Genomic DNA, 19,755 nt, shown 5'->3' on the forward strand with positions numbered 1-19,755 from the left:
ATGGATTATGTCTTCTCACAAAGTAGAGTAAAAATGGCAGAAACCCTGGCTTTTTTGCATTTATCGATCAGTTTTATTTTAGGGACAAAAATAAATTGAATTTTGTATGTATGTGTATGTCATATATATGTCAGTATGTCACAAAATTCAGAATAATAAAGAGACTGAGGATTAGTCCTTTCTTACATGCATGGGAAGGGAAGGGGTTCTGTAGTTTTGCCTGGCCTCCGCTGGAGAGTAAAATAATGTGATGAGGAATGACTGCAGCAAAATCCTATTTGTACCCCACTCTGTCTTTTTTTTGCTCCCTATTTATCTTTTTTGCTTCTGTGTCTATCTGCCCATCTGTCTTGTCCTCATTCTACAGTCACACTTTAAGCATTTAGATGACTCTTTAATATGGACTGGCTCATGAAACACGCATCAATTCAGAGGTCAGAGATCGTGCCTTTAGAAAAGCAGAACTGAAGATCACGTGAGACTGTGTGCTAGAAAACAAACAGTGAAGAGTAAGTGTGTGTGCATGTGCAGGGCAGGGAACATGGTTATTAATATATCAGTCGGTTCTATTAATTTATTAGCATGGAGCAGCATTCTTACTATTCTATACTATTCTATATTACTTCCTATATGTAATATGGATGCACAGGGACAGAAGATCAAATTAGCATTGTGAATAGTCCTAATTAGACAGAGAATAATTCACAGTTTTTTTTTTTTTATCTGGTCTTGGTATTGTCAGGACTGTAATTAACATGAATGCTCTGAAGATGCTGAACGGCCACAGCAAAGTGTAGTCCAAACATGATTCAAATAAAGTCTGACATTATGGGAATGATTCTCTCCTGAATTACTAAGAAAACCTACTAAATTAGATGTGAAACACATGATGAATGAAATACTCTGGCACTGTATATATTTCATAATAATGACATATAGTAACACAGTAACATGCAAACACCCTTAATGAGAATGAAGTGTGTGATGCAGTATAATTACTACATGCTGCCAAGTAACTAATCACAGGTAAAACAATTAAATTCTGAATTAAAGTGGCTGTGATTATATTCAAAATATTTATGATGAAAATCTGAAAGTTTAATTATTATTTTCTGAAAGTAATCAAGAAAGTCTGTGTACCTATTTCAGGTACCCATTCAGTATGTGACAGTACCAATCTAGGCTATGGATGTCCCCTCTTTGTTAGGTAGACATCAGCTAGGATTGCAAGACCCCTCTTGCCAATAAAAAACACTGTCACTGTGGGATTATAGTCCACTGCTGGTAATATAGGCACTGATGTGTATAGGAGAGTGTATCTGCACACACGCCTTAATTATGTTATAATACCTCTGGATTAATGCAGGATTTTTCTGAATTTTCCTCACTCTTTGTTGCCAGACTGTAGTTAATAATGCAATCCATTTGCAGCGAGGGGATCATTGGTCATAAGCCTCTACAGGTCACCTGTGTGTGTGTATTTGAGGAGAAGATACAATGAGCTGGCATACTGTCAAGAGACAAGTCATTGTCTTGTCTACAACAGCTACTATTACAGTTATACACACTTGCACAAACATACTCAGTTTTTCCAATCAATCACTTAGTTATAGGTATTTTAACATCAGCTGTCACTTACATGTCTGCAACCACAGTGAAAACAGCGCATAAATGTAATTGCCTTTGATTCCAACCACATCTCTGCTATTATTGAATTAGCCAGCACCGTTAAAGTCAATACCAATGTTATCACAGGGCCCTAGGTGAGCAAGATATACTGTAAAGAGAAAATCAAGTGTGACAACATCTCCTCAATCATCAATAGAGTTCCTCCTCTCCTTTTCTTGCCATTGACCAGTTATTGACTGCTGATGAGGGAGAGGATTGATTTACTCCCATGCTCACTCTCGCTGAGAGTTGACTTAGTGAGCAAAAGGCAATCAGAGGAAATGGGTGATTGGCAGAGGATGGGAAACAAAAAAGAGGGAGAGGTGCATGGGAATTAAATGATCTGAAGGGGAGTCGAGTCATCCCTAATTGGAAGTATCTGGGGGCTCTGAAGTAATCAAGGAGAGGGAAAATTGACTCCAGCTCTGATAAAACTATTAGCAGCTTCTAAAAACCAGTCTGGGATCAGTGCAGCCATATGGTGTGCAGGGCATGCAGACAATGTGAAAATTGGAGTGATATGTCGATTTACTACCTGCTGCAAGGCAGTATACATGTTCACACTGAAGACCTTTTGCACATTATTATCACTGGCTACTCCATCAAGCTCGAGACCTGTCAATGAAAAGAACAGCAAAGAAGCACAGACCACTGGAGTTCTTATTCATGACCTTTACACAAAGGTATGGCCATTTACAGCACCCATATTATAAACCATCATTGGTGATATCACATCATCATCAAAAGTCTAAAATAACTGATTTAGTTTATACTTCTCATATACAAACAGACTTTACGAAGTACTTCATGATAAAGGATGAAATAAAATAAACTCAGTGATTTCTCTAATGAAAACAAAAAGAATTACTAAATTGAGCAAGTGTACATATGGCCCCAGGCTGTTTGTAGACAGACTCCACCCTAAAGGATAAATATTATGCTACCTTGAGGTGCTATCAGAAAAAAAAAAATCTAAATTGCATATTTAACACTATAATCATCAATACAGTGTTAGTTTTCTATGGTTAAGCCCATGTGTTTTTCAGCCATGTTTCAACTTATCATGATGGTCTTTTGAATGAGTAGTGGGCATCATACAAAGTTTGCATTCTTAGGCGATCTACTATGACCCTATTGTATTTGTTTGGTGACTTTAAATGGTTTTGAAATATGATATGACTACTGGATTGGTTATGAATGTTTTTTTTTTTTCTGTTTCATGTTTTTATTTTTTAATCCTACATTGTATATTTTCTTCGTTCTGCTGTGTATAAAATACAGTATATTCCAAAGTGAAGACTTCTTAGACTTTTCCTTTTTGTTTCTCACTTCTTAATTGAATTATTTAGAGCCCACAGGTGGGGCATGGTTGATCCATTTAAACAGCAGATGTCATTTCTGAAGGCTCTGATGGTGGTGGAGGTCTGTGTGGCACAGACTGTTCTGAACACCGACACCACTGGCAATATCTCCTCCTTGAACATAGTAGTCATATAGTTTGAGCGTATCGACAACCGAGAGGCAAAACAATCTGTGAAATCCATCGCTGTGTGTGATGAATGACGCTAAGCATTTCAAAATCAATCAGGATTTTAAACGTGTTCCAGTGTGCCACCAGCTTTATTGAGAGTCCATTTCAACTAGATGACTTTTTTATTTTCTCTGCTTCACCGGCACCTTGATATTCATGTCATGTCCTCAGAAAAGCCCTAACAGGGAATCATTGGGTCTTGTCTGCCAGAAGGAAAGTTAGACCATCAAAGATAATTGCATGCTAATGTTCAATAAGCCTTGTAAGTCGCTGCAGATAAGTGTGGCTGCCAAACAGCCTTGCCAGGGGAAAGCACATCTAATCCCTTGGCTGTGGCCGGGAAAAATTAATACTAAGCTCCTTTGGCCAGCTACTTCCAGTGTGGTGGTAGAAACAATTACACAACGGCCCACCAGAGCACAATTAATGAGTAACTGAGGAGCTGCCCAGATGTACACATTCTAACAAAGATGCATCTAGCTGTACAAACAATTAAAAATTGTGTAGAAGGAATAGAAGTGCACTGTTTGTTAGAGTTCACTGCATGATGGAGTTTATGCAGAGGGACCCTGTTGTTTCAGGACTCTGAAAATTCATCATTTTCACCTCTCCACTCTGCTGTATCTTCTGTATACACAGTGGCTTGTATCTATATAACAGCTAATTAAAATATGCTATAAAATAGAACATGCATAAAAAAAATTGTATGTTGCCAAAAAAAATGAATATAAAGTTGTTAACATCAATTTTTTCCCAATTTTTTTAAAGGGAGCTTGGAGTAAGGTGGGCTTGAAGAAAGCATTTGCGATCTTATCAGTCATGAAGGCTGACCGGTCTCACTTTCACAAACAGGTCTTTCAAGAAAACAGTATATGCTGTGACATCAACAAGATATTATAAAGCCAGAATATTATTAAAAAAGACAGCAGTGCTTTTTAAGAAGTATGCTGATTTGACATTTCAGCACCGGATACAGAATGTTTTTGCATAATCACATTCACTACGTAAGAAATAATGGACAAGAAGAGGGGACAATTTAAAATACATGTCAGACATAATAAAACAGGTTACTTTGTAAGGAAATAATGAGTAATGACGTATTTTCTTCACCTACTCCACTTCCTTCTATTGGACCTGTCCTTTTATTCAAATTCAAATTTGAAATGCTTCTGAAATTCAAATGCTTTATTGGCATGGCAGATCAGAAATCTACATTGCCAAAGCAGTACAGAAAATTATAAACATTAACTAATAATTTTACAATAACATGTAAATATAAACAATAATATTAAATACAATATAATAAACGGCATTTTTTACAGATGTAATCACACAGAAACATTTACTACAGAGCTTATTTCTCTCAGATTATGACAAGACTTAATATATTTTGCAGCTATTACTGCACATAGATAGGACAGTTTCTGAAGATCAGGGAGGTGGATAAATTCAAGATATATATGATTTATTTTTTCAAAGAAAACTTCTCTCAAATCTTTATATTTGTCACAATATAATAGGAAGTGAGATTCTGTCTCAACTTCTCCTTTATGACAAAGTGAACACAGTCTGGCCTCTCTGGGGAGCCCGTTCTGCCCGTGACGGCCTGTTTCTGTTGCCAGGCTGTGTCCACTCAGTCTGTACATTGTCACCATTTTTCTCAGTTTTCTCTCAGTCACGGTGATCAGGTATTCTGCCACCATGTACTCTCTATTTAGGGTCAAATACAATTCTAATTTACTTTCTGATTTTGTGGTTTTGTTCCAGTATTTGATATAATTTTCTTTTTGTTTTGAGATGATTTGGTTGGGCCAGATTGTTTTTTTTTTTGGTGTGTGTGGGCAGAGCTTCAGCAGCAGCTGGCAGAGGGGACTCTGATCTCTGTTCAACTGGTGGCACTGAAGGGCTTCGTACTGGTAGGACTGGTGGTCACTAGATTGGAGGTGTTTATAAAATGTGATGGCTCGCTTCTGAATTTTAATTATTAAAGGGTATTGACCAAGTTCTGCCCTGCATGCATTATTGGCTGTGTGTCTGTGGACTCTCAGTATGTTTTTGCACAGTTCTGCATGCAGGGCTTCTAACAGGTGTTTTTCCCATTTTGGGAGGTCTTGGCTGGTAAGTGGACCCCACACTTCACTACCATATAACATTATTGGCTCTATTACTGAATTTAGAATTTTGAGCCAGGTCTTAATTGGAAGGTCAATCGGTATTTTTCTTTTGATGGTGTAGAAAGCCCTTCTTGCCTTCTCCTTCAGCTCATTCACAGCCAGGCCAAAATGTCCAGTGGAACTGATATTCAAGCCTAGATATGTATAATGTTTTGTATGCTCAATTTCTATATTTCCTAACGTGAATTTATTTTTCTGTGAGTTGGAAAGTCAATATTTTGGTCTTGTTCATATTTATAGTTAGGGCCCATGTTTGACTGAACATGTGGAGGACGTCCAGGCTCTGCTGTAAACCCTCTCTGGAGGGAGACAGGAGAACCAGGTCTTCAGCAAACATCAGGCATTTGACCTCTGTGTCTTGCAGAGTCACACCAGGAGCTGTGGATGTTTGCAGTTGTTCTGCAAATATGTTTATATATATGTTAAAGAGAGTTGGGCTCAAACTGCAGCCCTGTTTCACCCCATGGTACTGTTTGAAGTAACTGCTTCTTTTGTTTCCAATTTTAATTGCGCATCTGTTATTCAGATACATTTTATAAGATCATAGGTTTTACCCCCTATGCCACTCTCTAATAATTCATAAAAGAGCCCTTCATGCCAAATACAATCAAAGGCCTTTTTGAAATCAACAAAACATGAATAAATTTTATCTTTATTGTGGTGCACATGTGTGTTAATGAGAGTGGTGAGGGTGAAGATATGGTCAGATGTGCGATGGTTAGGCATGAATCCAATCTGACTTTTATGCAAGACATTGTGCTCATTGAGGAACTCAACTATACGGTAGTTGATGATGCTGCAGAGCAGCTTGCCCATACAGCTGCTGACACATATCGCTCTGTAATTTTGAGGGTCAAATCTGTCTCCACTTTTAAATATAGGTGTAATTAGACCATTATTCCAACTCTCAGGAAAATATCCCACACTCAGAATTAAGTTGAATAATTTTAGAATAGCCAATTGGAGCCATCTGGCTCACATGATTTTGTTTTTCAGGGTCTTCAATTTTGTTTTCAGGTGGTTGTTAGTAATGGGGAAATCTAGGAGGTTCTGGTGGTCTTTGAATATCAATTCCATATTTAGTAGTTTTTCCAGTATTTGTTTAGTTTGTAAGTCAGTTCTTGGTGGTTTTGGCCCAAATGAGGTGTGAAAATGTTGAGTCCATATGTCTCCATCTTGTATGGCCAGCTCCTCAGGCTCAGACTGACAGACAGAGTTCCACTGGTCCCAGAAGGAGTTCGACTCTATGCTCTCTTCAAGTAGGCACAGCTGTTTCTCAGTATGGTTTATCTTTTTGGTTCTGATTGTATTTTTATATGTCTTAAGTGCTTCTTAAGTGTTTCAGGTTAGATAATTTTCTAACTTGTTTTTTTCAGGTTTTGACATTCTTTGTCAAACCAATGGTTCTTTTTTGTTGTTTTTCTTTTATTTGTATGTAGTTTCAATTTAGCTTTATTTGCTGTTGTGTTGAAGATGTAATTTATATTGTGGACAGCCTCACATATGCCTTCAGTAGTGGGAGGGTAGGGGTATTCTATAAACTCTTCTAGTAATAATTGAATCTCCTCACTATTGCTGGCCTCTTGGTATTGCTCAGTGCTGTCTGGGGCCCATCTGTATGACCTGAGTATGTTGAATAGCTTGCTGGGTTTTATGTGTGTGATATTGTTGTGTTTGAGGAAGAGGGTGATTATTTATTCACTATTTATTTATGAGAACATGTGAATTTATTATTTACAGTATTTACAATGTACAAATAATCTCTTGATGTCCTTTGACCTCTGAAAGAGAATGATGAAAGTTAATGATATCTTATTTGCATCAAGTGAGCCAGTCAGTGCCTCCAAAGTGAAAACCATTCACCTCTCTTCTCAGCTCCTTGGGAGTTTTTTTTTTCTGTGTTTTCCACAATCTTAAGTGTGGTTCACTTGGTCCAGAGCAGGGAAATAATACACACATTTCTAAATTTTATTTCAGTTTTAGTTTATTCAGTTTGTGTCGCCGCTGACAAACATATAAACATGTAAATAACAAAATACAAAATACACCTGTTTTTAAAGAGTGAAGGGGTTAAACATAGCTGCTCTGGCCTCTGTATATATATTGAACTTCTGACTACACCCACTACAGGTGGGCTCTGTTGTACTTGTGACCACACCGAGCTGTGATCTGGAGTGGTACTATAGTGCCATGGTATATGGAAAACTCACATAACCACTATCACAAAATCCCATGGTTGGTCCTTTTTGCTTCCACACCACAAACACCATGTTTGCTTGAAAGCAGAGTGAGACTCACCTTTTCAGATAGTCTCATTTATAAGCCATCTTCTCCCTCTGTCCTCTTTTTTTCTGTATCTTCTGCTTGTTGTAATACAGTACTAACAAACACACACACTTACAAACACATACTGTATGTAAACACACATACAAAGGCACACTCCATATTGCCAGACCACTGCAACTCTCTGCCACTTGGTAATTTATTGCTGAGTCTGATATTATATTACAAGATGTATTTGCTCTCTCCTCTAATAAGAACATAGATTACAAGCAACACTGAATTCACTCTGTGCATCCCAGCTGATTGCTTGGCCTGCCTGTGTGTTAGCTTATATCTTTTTAAGCGTCAGCGCCTGGCTATTTACATTCATCCGCTAAGCCTTAAAACAAATTATTATCGATCTGGGGCGTGATGAAAAGGGTGGTCCCTCTGCAAATTAAAAGGAATACAAGGTGACAAGGACAGCAGAATCACAATCAGCTCGACAGAGTGTGTGATGCAATAAACAAACACAATAACCTGGACGTCTAAGACGCATACGCAGACTAAGACTAATACCACATACAGTAACAAATGACTTCTCTGTTTAAATCTGACCACAAACTCTCTCACAGTGTTTTCAGTGAGTTACTGTGAGCTGTCCAATAGAGGCAAAAGGTCTTTTAAAAGTGCATTTTTCCCACTCTAAAATATAACCCCCATGACTAAGTATTGTTAAAAGGCAAGAAATACTTTTTGTTCAGTTCATCTACAGAAATTGAATTGCACTGGGTATTACAATAAATAAATTAATGAATAATCCATCACTCAATTCACATCCAAAGCTTGACAGTTCTCAGGTCTATGACGTACAAGTGGAAGGATCTTTTGTGACATGACTCCTGTAAGTCAAGGAGAAAGTCAAAACAAAACCATTGAGAACATAAATGTCATTACAACTCTTAAGTATTATTATTAAATTATGAATTAGGCTGAGAACGACCAAAAAAGGAAAGTTTTAAAAAATTGATGAAAACAAAAACTTGCACATTTAAATGTACATTGCACTGAGAAGGCCTACAAAAATTCTGTGTTTAACAAGTCGAATATAGAGGATGTGTTCTCATTTTCTTTGCCTGCAAGCAATGCCTCCAGGTAGCTGTTTTTGGTAAAATGCATCTCTTAAAGAAGCTGAAACCAATAGTGGAGTATCTTTATGGAGAAATGTGAAGTAATTAGGAATGCTACACTTTTCAAGGCATATATTCCAAATCCAAAGAACATGTCTAATCCCATTGTAAACCTTATTATAGACTGTTCAGACAACAGAGATATCTCAGGTTGGACCAATAAAACAGTCATGTACTCAGACAAACAAATGCCTCCAGCAGTGTCTTCTTGTCATCTTGATGTCTCACACATAAAACATTTGACCTGTCTGCTTGTCAGCGTGTTCCAGCAGTTTAATGGAATAAATTAACTTACCATTCTGACAGCTTCAGACATGTCTTTTGTATGTAACATACAGTCTCCTGAATGATACAGTAAATCATGTCACTGTCTGACAGGCTGAGAAAAGAGAGATACCCAGAGACACTTGCTTGTGGCATACGACATGCATTCGAGATCCAAAATGATTTTACTGTACTTTTTTTCTTTTTTTTTTTCTGTTCACACTCTAATTACAGCAGGGCTTATTCTGAAATGTTCAGTATTTACTCACGTGTGACTAAAGTGTGGCTGAGGTGTGATGGAAAACTTTAAAATTCAAACCTTGTGACATTGCTGTACAATAATGATCTGATCAGTCCAACAAAGGGTTTAAAACTTGATGAAGAAATTAATCTGAATGCCTTGTTCTGTTGTTAGGTGGGGAAAATTAAATTAATTACAAATTAAAAATTTAATTGTGCGTGGATGTCATGCCTTCTTGCTTTTTTGGAGAAATGCTGAGGTTGTAATGTTAATGCTGCATTTTAAGTAGCAGACAAGTGATGTTGCAGACTTCTCACCAGTGGTGGCTGGTGACTCAAAAAATTAGGGAGGACAGGAGGAAAACCAACATGGAATCTTACAACAAACCGCATCAAAGTATATCATTGTCCCACCTGATGAAATCGGAGGGGTGGGGGGCAACTTTATATTCCAATAAAACAATTTGCTTGAGTGGTGAAAAGGCTGCTTCTTTAAAGACATTTAGCATACATATTGTCTCTAAACAAAGAAGTGCTCATTTTAGCCATGGAGTGGTTCAAATGTGTTATTTTACCGACAAAGTGAAATTCAAATTTATAGTATTGTTCTATTGTGACAACAAATTTATGTTCTCATCAAAAACAGACAACATATCACATGATTTACATGTGTTTCCTATGTATTTTCTTAGTATAAGGAAATATATAAAGTAGCACAAAGCTTATAATGTGATACAGGTTCAGATCAGTGCTGAATACTAGAAAGATTGAACACTAAAAACATTCACAGATCTAAAAGTGTAGGTTCACATCAGAAAGTATTAATGCATGTATCAAATACATGACTTACACACTCTTATCTATGTGCACAACATACAGAATATAGTCTACAAAGCTGACATGTTAACACTAGGGGTGTTAACATGAGCACAAAACTCACAGTTCGGATTCTATCACAGATTTGAGTCACGGATCAGATCATTATTAGGATCAGCGAAAAAAAAAGGGGGAGACAAATAAAACTTTGTTTTCCATTTATTCTATAACACACTTACAGCCAGAAACAGCAAGGAACTTTTGCCTATGGTCTTAAATGAAAACAACATTTAAGATGTCCAATGTTTAAATAAAATAAAATATATAAAATATTTAATGCTCAGTTATTGTAATGTGAGGCATGAAACCTTCCTCTTTTAAACAGTGAATGAAACAGCCTCTGTCCACATCATCAAAACTTGATGATAACAAACATTCACCGCTAACATCAGTTAGCAGCTAGATGCTAATTAGCCGCTCAGCTGCAGCACATTAAACAGCAAGTAAACATAACTCAAATGTCACTTCAGAACCGTTAGATGCTGGTTTGATCGTTGCTCTTCAAAATCCCTGTTAGGGACACGCTGTCTGCCCCTGACTTGTACTTACAGCTTTTTGTTTACTTTGTCTTAACTGAGACATTAAATTTTGTAATTAATCCGCAGTTCATATGCCTGCCGAACTGTGGGGGGCGATCCGTACGGATCACGGATCAACTACAATCCATTACACCACTAGTTAACACTTGTTATTCTAGTTACTTTAAGCTTATTACTCAATATACGGCTCAGCTTAAAAACAAACTAAAGAAACTGTCAGAAGCAAGCACCCAGACCTCCTGCACTCATTCACTAATCACACAACATCAACAGGTGACTGAACAACCACTCAATTAAAAACGAATGAATGAGTGAGTCCAGACAGCTCACTGTAACTTCAACAAGCAAACTACCCACAACACATTATATGATCTCTGCTGTATTCTTGTTAAGGAGATAAAAAACACAAAAAAGCCACACAGAGACATTTAACCATCAGAGATGAAATTAGCGACCAAAGAGACAGAGAGAGAGAAGCTGTATCTGACTCACGTTATCTGACGTCTTCTTCTTTCTTTCATGGAGATGAAGTATTCATGTCATAACGTCCATTTGTGGCTGTTGGTCATCTTGTATGTTAGTTAACAGAACTTTATGGCTGCTGCTTAACCAGTCTGATATTATTAGCAACAATGACAAACAAGCTAACTCTCCTGGTTGTTTCTCCAGTTGCTTCTCTCTCCAGCCTCCCCGGCAGCGTCCTGCTGCTGCTGCGCTGCACAGACCAGATCTATTCTCCCGTTAGCTTAACAACAGTCCTTAATAGTCCTTCCATGGATGTATAAAGAGTCCTTCAGGCTGCTACAACAAGCCAGCTGTTGCATTGGCTAATGCAAGGAGTTATCTACTGCTGCTACTCTGCCTTACAGTGGAGAGAATTGAAGATGAAATCTAGAAACTATCATTGGACCAACGCGATGTCAATATTGCATTCTTGTTTTTTGATTGGTAAGGGAGGACAGCCTCCCTTGGAGCGTCATTTTACGTGCCATGGCAAAACACAAAGTAGCATGAAAAAAAATGAAATACATTAAGTCCAATGTAAGAGATCCTGCCCTGCGGATGTCAGCAGGCACCCGTCCTCCTCTGTCCCCAACTCCACCTCCACCCATTTCACCCCCCCCCACCACTTCACACACTGCCCTTTCTCCTCCTGCCCTGCAGGTGTCGCTGTTGAAGCATTTTAAACAGAATTTCAGTAATGGATTTTTTCCAAAGAGGAGAGAAAAAAATACTTTATAAATAATACTGAGATTTGGTAATGGTTTATTTCAACCAAATATTCTTTTTTATATTTTGATCTCCCTTTTGCCTCTCAAAATATAGAGGAGGATCAACCTCCTCTGCCTCTATGGACCAGCCTCCACTGCTTCTCACCTATTGAGTTTCACCACTATGGTATGTCTGGTGTCCTTTACACCTCTCTCAAACCGTTCTTTCTCTCTATCCAGAAAGGGTAAGTTGTGATCCTCAAAGCTGTGTGTTGCATTTATTTGTTGTTCAGTGCTGCGCTCTGCATTTATGAAGGAGTTGCTTGCTTTTGCTGATGTAATACCCACTGCATTTTACAGGATATGCATTTCCAAAGATAGTCTGTGTTGTTCTCTGACTTTAAACATGTCTATTTGAGTTAAATGCCAGCATTTCTCTGCCTAAACAAAAGTTTGAAACATCTTCAATGTGAATGCAAATAATGAGAACTGGTTAACTCGTAATTGCAGAAACTCCAGGAGGTACAGATGTCTTAAGCAAAGAGATTTATTGACAAACACAAACTTAATCGATCAAGGGGACAACAGTTTCATATCAAAGTGCCAATGTTGACACAGTGAAATGCCACATCAAGTCTGAAGGAGAAGAGATGAACCATTCTCAGTTATTCAGGCAGCGCCCAGGCGACCTTGTCCCTAGTCACAACAGTGCAATAAAATTGTTTACTTTAGTGCTGTCTCTATGGCAACAATCATAAAGCCAGGTCAGCTCGACCGAGAAGAAGAGAGCTGTCTGTCCCTCACTGTCTGCTTGTCTGAGGAGCATTTCATACACAGCACGCATATGAAAATAGGAGCATTTAATATATGTGACATACACGAAAATTCCTTCACATTTAAATACTCAAAATATCGGACACATCATTTCTAGTTGAATGTTGGCACAATTGCATTTCCTGTATTTTAGCTATTGTCTTTAAGTTTGTTGTAATTTTATCTGTATTATTCATATTTTATTTTTCTCTTCTGGCTTGATGCTAAACAGCTTGTTTGGCTCTATAAATGTCTGAAGAGATGTTTTGCTCCCAAACATTTGTTGCAAGGAAACTGACCTTCGCTGAACCATTAAAAACAACCCACTGCACAATCAACTCACACATGGAATTACATATGCTTGCATGTGTATATGCAATAAACACAGAAATACACATATGCATATATTCATACCTTCCACCTGTGGTAAGCACCAGGGGCCAGATGAATAAAACTCTGTGTAGATTCATAAATAAATCTGTGTGTATGCACAAAGCCAGAAATATGCATTCTTTTCATCAGATTTATAAAGCCGTGTGTACACATGGTTCTGTTTCATAAATCTCAGTCAATGTGGAACCGGGTGCACGTGCACAAGCCTCATTTTCACTACCACAATTAGCCATAAATGGATGAAGATGCACCCTTAACCAGCCGTTTTCATATCAATTCACCGCCTGCTCCACAACAGCTGTCATTACTGACGGCTATGCAGCTCTTATCACTAATTCATCACATGGACCCGTGAACCATTGTCGGCAGCAATATCTCAGAAATATAATCAATGATTAGTTTGTAATTCTCTTATCTAAACCGACTTTACAATGTTACAATTGTATTTGGCAGATGCTTTTATCTAAAGTGACATACACATGAGAATTAATACAAAACAAGCAAGGATCTAGTCAGGAGAGAACAACACAAGTAATTGCCATAAAATAAATTCAGGTCCATTAGGACGTAGGTGCCAACAGGCAGTGTAAATTAAAATGTAAATTAAAAGAATAACATGAATCACACAAAAATGATCAATCAATATTACATTTGTAAATACGCCTTTGGCATTTTACAAATCTCTGTGTAAACCAAAAAATTACGCAATCAGTGTAGCTGGTTATCAACCAAAACAAAAAATGTTTTACTAAAACATTCCGTCTCTCACCTTATATTTCTTCCTCACCTCATCGCATCACCCTCAGATCGTTTTAGAAAAACATGCGTACACTGGTCTGAAGAATGCGTTAGGTACACGCATTCTCACCACACATTCTTTGTTTATAAATACCAGTTTACGTGCGGGAAATGGCGTATGCGTGGCTTTTGTGTGTATGCATCGTTTATGCATCTGGCCCTTGGTCCACAAGCCTGCTGAGAAATCATTTCCCGAGCAAGCGAGCGAGGCAATTCTGTCCCAGCGAAGAGGAAAAAAAAGGCTTTTTTTAATGGGGAAAAATGGGAGGCAGGGGAAGAGTTAGCAGTAGAAGCCAGGATAATTGATGGCAACTGTTGGGTACAAGATTAAGATTCATGGGTAGGACCACATATGGGGGCTGGAAAGCAGTATGTGCTGGAGGCATGAAGGATATGAGGCAACACTTTGACTGGCCTGCTGGCTTAATTGATTGAATGTTGTCCCAGATGCAGTGTAAAAAAAGAAGAAACTATCAGAGGGGATTTCACTCACTCCTGGACTGGAGTCTGTGGATTCCAACACCTGGGCCTGAATTGAGAAGGACGGACAATGAGAGATAGAGAGAGAAAAAGTGGAAAAGAGTGGTGGAAGCCCAGAGGCAAGAGAAGCAGGTTTGCATGTGGAAGGTCAGTGGTTCCTATCCCCAAACTGGCTATGAAAAAAAGGCTTGTGGGGAAAGTGTGTGAATAACACTCCCACCCCTCAACAACTTCCCTTGAGGAGCCTTTCAGCAATGTGCATAACACACACTGCCCCAGCGGAGCTGCACAGTAACTGTAGAGGATATAGCTTCTGCTGCGAATGTGACCACTGTATGAATGTGAAGTTGGGTCTTGTTGGAAAAGTGCAGTTGAGTTTTTATGGATACAGTAACTTATGTTTAAAAAAAAAACATGTAATCTTTTTATATAATGAATACCTATCAGCCATTCCTCCAATCAGTGTTTGTTTATGAAGACAGATAGATCCCAAAGGGGCCAGCTATAGAATACCTTATACTGTCTTATGAGGTGTCTTTATAGCAGCAATTTGCAGGTTCACCCATGGTAAAGATCTGACCCGCTGAGCTGATTGTGATTTATATTGTAGTGACAATGCATGGGAATTCATGCACAAAATCTGAAATGAAAAAAATGAAAACTGAGGGGAGATGGTAAAATAGAGATGAAATGTTGTACATCTAATGGTTTAGCATCAGTTAGTCTTGTCATTTATTAGTGAGAGCACATGCATCTGGGCTGAAGAATGCATTTTACATTGTGTTCCACAAATCAATTTTGGTTGTATGTTGGATTGTTTCACAGCACCGAAATATGTGTTTATAAAATAAAAGAATCAAAATAGGAGGGTGTTCTTAAAATTAAGGAAGCAGGAAGTATGTTGACGCCCTACCGTGAAGGCAAAAAAGAAAGTCTTTTCTTCAGAAAGCAAAGGGGTCTGTGATTTACCCTTGCCATTCTGAGAATTAATAGGACTAATACAGGAGCACTGATGTGAGATTATCTGCTTCATAGTCTAGTTTATTAATATTAATAAAGGTAACAGTTAACTTGACAATGATATATTAATGTATGAAAGTACTTCAAATTTAACACAGCAGTGCAATGTAAACATTTCAGAGAATCACTTTCACCACATAGCAACATTTGATTCATTTTACACATAGGTGACATGCACCAAGCATGTAAAATTCCTCTTAACAAAGGATTACAGCATTTAGAATAAATTGTACAAAATGCAGATCAAGACCTTTCCAGGGGAAGAGAAAAGTTATGCTGATTTTTTTGTGTGTCTGAACCTCAATTAAGTACTGTTAAACAGAACAGGTACACCCATAAAAAACTAGATCTACCCACTGTATACACTACAAGGTTGAGAAAAGATTGGGGTCATGATGATGAGCATATGGCTATTTCCTGGGCGCAGTACAACTTCCAAAAGTATCAGTAGAAAAGAATAATTCTTTCATATTTTGCCAGCACTAAAACCAACGTTGACTGCTGATTGGAGAAACAATGAGACATATGTTGTCCAGTGTCAAAGTTAGATCCTGTGTATGACCATGACACATCCACTCCGACCTTCACCCTAAGAGGTTTTACGGTGGTGTAACTATGTCATGCTGGGCATTTTTGATCTGAGAGAGAACAGCCATTATTCACAAAACCACAAGTGGTCACTTGTCTGGAAAACATAAACATATGTTGATTTTAAAGGGGAATTTTACACATCAAAGTCTGTTTAAAGGTCTTCTACTACTGCATATGTGAAAAAAAGTTGTATAAAGCCTATTGTGACTCCTGAGGGAGCTGCGTAAAATCTGATAAAATGCCTCGGGTGATGTCTTTTATGCATTTAAACAAAGGACTGATGCTTTCATTTTTATGGTTAGCACAGTGTGTTTGTGTGTGTACAGTTTGAATGTGTGTTTAGTTTAGTCTTTCATCATTTTTTTTAGCCTTCTGTAGATGTAAGGCACACAGAGTCATTGTTTAGCACTGCTGTCCCATGATTTATGTGGCCCCTTGTGTGAGTCAAAATCCTAATAAACCAAATTTGATCTCTAAATGGCAGCATTGTGTATGTACTGCATACTGCATGTGTATACTTTGCTGATCACCCCCTGAGGTGCAGTCAAGTCCGTTGACCATGTTGTCTGGAAACAGAATAGCTCAAGGCCCACGCACAAACTCACCAAACTTTCTCCCTCTTGCACACACACTCGACACTGTCTCTCACACACACACATCAAATTTAGGATGTTAGCTCATTTGACCCCATTGCTCAGCCTATCTGCCGTCTCTCTTTAGCAGACTTTTGGGATATGAGCCACCTCAGGGGTTTACTGTTACTACTATTAGCATATAAAGAGCATAAATTTCACTCCACCTTTGTGTTAGCAGGGAGCTTCTATAAATGCAGGAGCAAAGGCAATGCCTTCTGGGAAAACTCAAAAACTATTTGTGATTAAAGAGGCTCTGCCAGAAGCTAAAAGAAAGTCAGGTGGTTTTGCAATGGAATACAGTAATCACACAATTGCACATGTGCAGACACATGTGCAAAGACACACATATTCAGGCAGTGCATGTTCACACAAACACACAAACACAAACGCAGTTCAGGCCAAATGTAAAACAGGTTCAGTAACACAGAGGAGCCCAACTGTAAATCACTCATCACTCATGTTAGGAGTAACATTTTGTCACAGACATGCTGTGTGACTCTCTTGATCCTCTGTTGTCTTCACACTGATCTCCTGAAGTAACAATAAACCAAACAGACCTTGAAATGCTGACTGTATTTAGATATACTGTACTGTATTGATTAATTAGGCATAAAGAAACTGCATTGACAAAACCATACAACCGAGCAGACTTACTGTAATTAATGTTCTATAACTAAAAATGAGTGAATATGAGAATATTAATTGTTAAGGGAAATGAAGTCCAGGTGTGGTTAGTAAAGGTGATCCAATACATAATATACTAGTAACCCTGTTCTACCATGTAATTTATCTAACTGTGTTCACGCTGTGAGTAACACCACCTAAGTCAGAAATGCCTGCTGTAGTTGGCTGAGCAATAAGAATTGGGAAGCTTCCTGGCATGATATAGGCCTATGGCCTGAATACTGTTGCAGTAAAATTTCAGAAGGAGAGAATACAGGTGTCTGACAAGAGGGTAAACCATTCTTCGCTGCTCAACAAGCTGAACTTGTCGTACACCTGCTTTTTGAAAATGCCTGACCTGGCCCATTGTGGGGGAGATTAAACAGACTCCATCATCATACCCCTCACACACCCTTAAACCAAGCTCTGAAACCACATAGTCTTCATAGTCAAACTCTACAGCACTGTCCAGAGCAACCATCTCCACCCACTTCCTTGGTAATGAAGCCTCTGGAGAAAATGATGAGGCTGCTTTGGTACTATTTAGTTTTGAAATGCACCATAAATCATGTGTATCTTATTGTCAGCATCTCACTAAACCAGGTTCATTTTGCCCTCCAGCGGTTGGAGTATAATTGATATAATGGTGGGGTCTCAACAGCTGGCGGTCATGCACTCATGCTCAGGGACAATTCTATTAAATTAATTATTGAGTTACAAAAAATGCTACCACATGCATTGTATGCTTATATGAGATATTCACCCTTCCTCTTTTTACCAACTCAGCCAACAGTTAACAACAGTCATTCAAAGCTTATCCATTCTCCATCTTCCATGAATAAACAACTCAAAATCAATGCTTGGAAAACCATTCCATCGATCACCGCTGCAAAACTGCATTTTCTGTAATGGTATTTACCAACTGGATGCTGTGGCAACTTACAAACAATCTGAAACAATAAAGGGAAAAAGCATCATACAAAGCACTGGCCGACCATTTAAAATATCTGGCCAAGGCCACGACATAGATACAATCACAGCTTTTCTCACCATCATCTGAGTTTCTCACAAATAAATTCCCTTCCATTTGTTCAGTGTAAGAAATATGCCATTGTACTGAACAGAAACATATTTATAACATTTGTAAATATTGGATTTGACCTTATCTTTACAATGTTAATTATTTGAAAAAAAATAACTTGCATGCCTGACAACAGAGTGCATTAAAATAGACCACAGTGCAGTTACCTCAGAGCCTCATTTATCTGAAGTCAATTCAATGCATACTGAACTGTTTTCTGCAAACAATCTTCAATTCAATTCAATTAAAAAAACTTTATTTAACACCAAGGGGTAATTTGTGAGGCAGGCATAGTAAAGGGACATACAAACATATAAGACATATAAGACATATAAGACAATAAATGATAGACAAACAGTGACCACGGATAACGGCTTCTGCAGTCGTCTGTGGAGGGGTGAGAGGACAGTCCTGGGGGGAACTGGTGGATGTATGCTGAAGGTCGGAGAGCCTTTTGTTGACCAGCACCTTCTGTATTCTTAGGGTGAGGAAGTCCATGATCCACAGAACTAGCTGATGATCCAGGTGCAAGCAGTTCATAAGTTTTTCAGCTAGGATGTGGGGTTATAGGGTGTTGATGGTAGACAAGAAATCCATGAACAGGAGCTGGGCTGATGTGTTTTGGCCCTAGGTGTTTCTGGACAGAGTCTAGTATGAAAAGTTTGGCATCGTCGACCCTTCTCTTGGCGCAATACGCAAACTGAAGAGGGTCCATCTGTGTGGCTGTGGCGTTGGTGTTGTGGCTTTTCATGATCCTCTCAAAGACCTTCATGAAAAGGGAGGTTAGGGCTAGAGGTCTTAGGTCATTCAGGACCTTGGGGCTGCTCTGGGGATGGGGATGATTGTTGAATGTTTCTATGCCTGAGGGACTGTGGCAGTAGCGAGAGAGCTCTGAAATAGGTGCTGTAGTACTCCCCCTAGCTGCTCAGCACAGTGTTTCAGTGTATGGCTGCAGATGTTATCTGGACCAGGGGCTTTCTTAGCCTGTGTCCTTTTCAGACACCTTACCACAGTGTCGACTTTGATAGTGATTGAGGGGTCACCTGGGATCAGGCTGCTGATGGTGTCTGCCATTTGTGATTGGTGGTCTTTCTCAAACCTTGCATAGAATGAGTTTAGATCACTGGGACAATCTGGTCAGTATACGTGGGTTTTACTAGGGTAAAACACATACACAAACACTGGTCAGTGTAGGGCCTGAAAGGCTTTTCACTAGACCCACCAGCAACATATTCAGTCAAGAAGAAGCAGCCAGAGGATTTGGGGTAATGAGGTGTGTGTTAGTGTCAGCCAATCACTCCCCTGTGACTTGGATGTATTTTTTCT

General features: G+C 38.6%; 1 protein-coding gene across 1 annotated transcript in view; it reads left to right on the forward strand.

The window, feature by feature from the left end:
• LOC122992442 (receptor tyrosine-protein kinase erbB-4-like) overlaps window positions 1-19,755 on the forward strand; it is a 351,271-nt gene that overhangs the window by 135,124 nt on the left and 196,392 nt on the right. The gene's annotated exons all lie outside the window — the stretch shown is intronic.

This window comes from Thunnus albacares, chromosome 11 (genome assembly GCF_914725855.1).
Source record: "Thunnus albacares chromosome 11, fThuAlb1.1, whole genome shotgun sequence".
NCBI classification, from domain to species: domain Eukaryota; kingdom Metazoa; phylum Chordata; class Actinopteri; order Scombriformes; family Scombridae; genus Thunnus; species Thunnus albacares.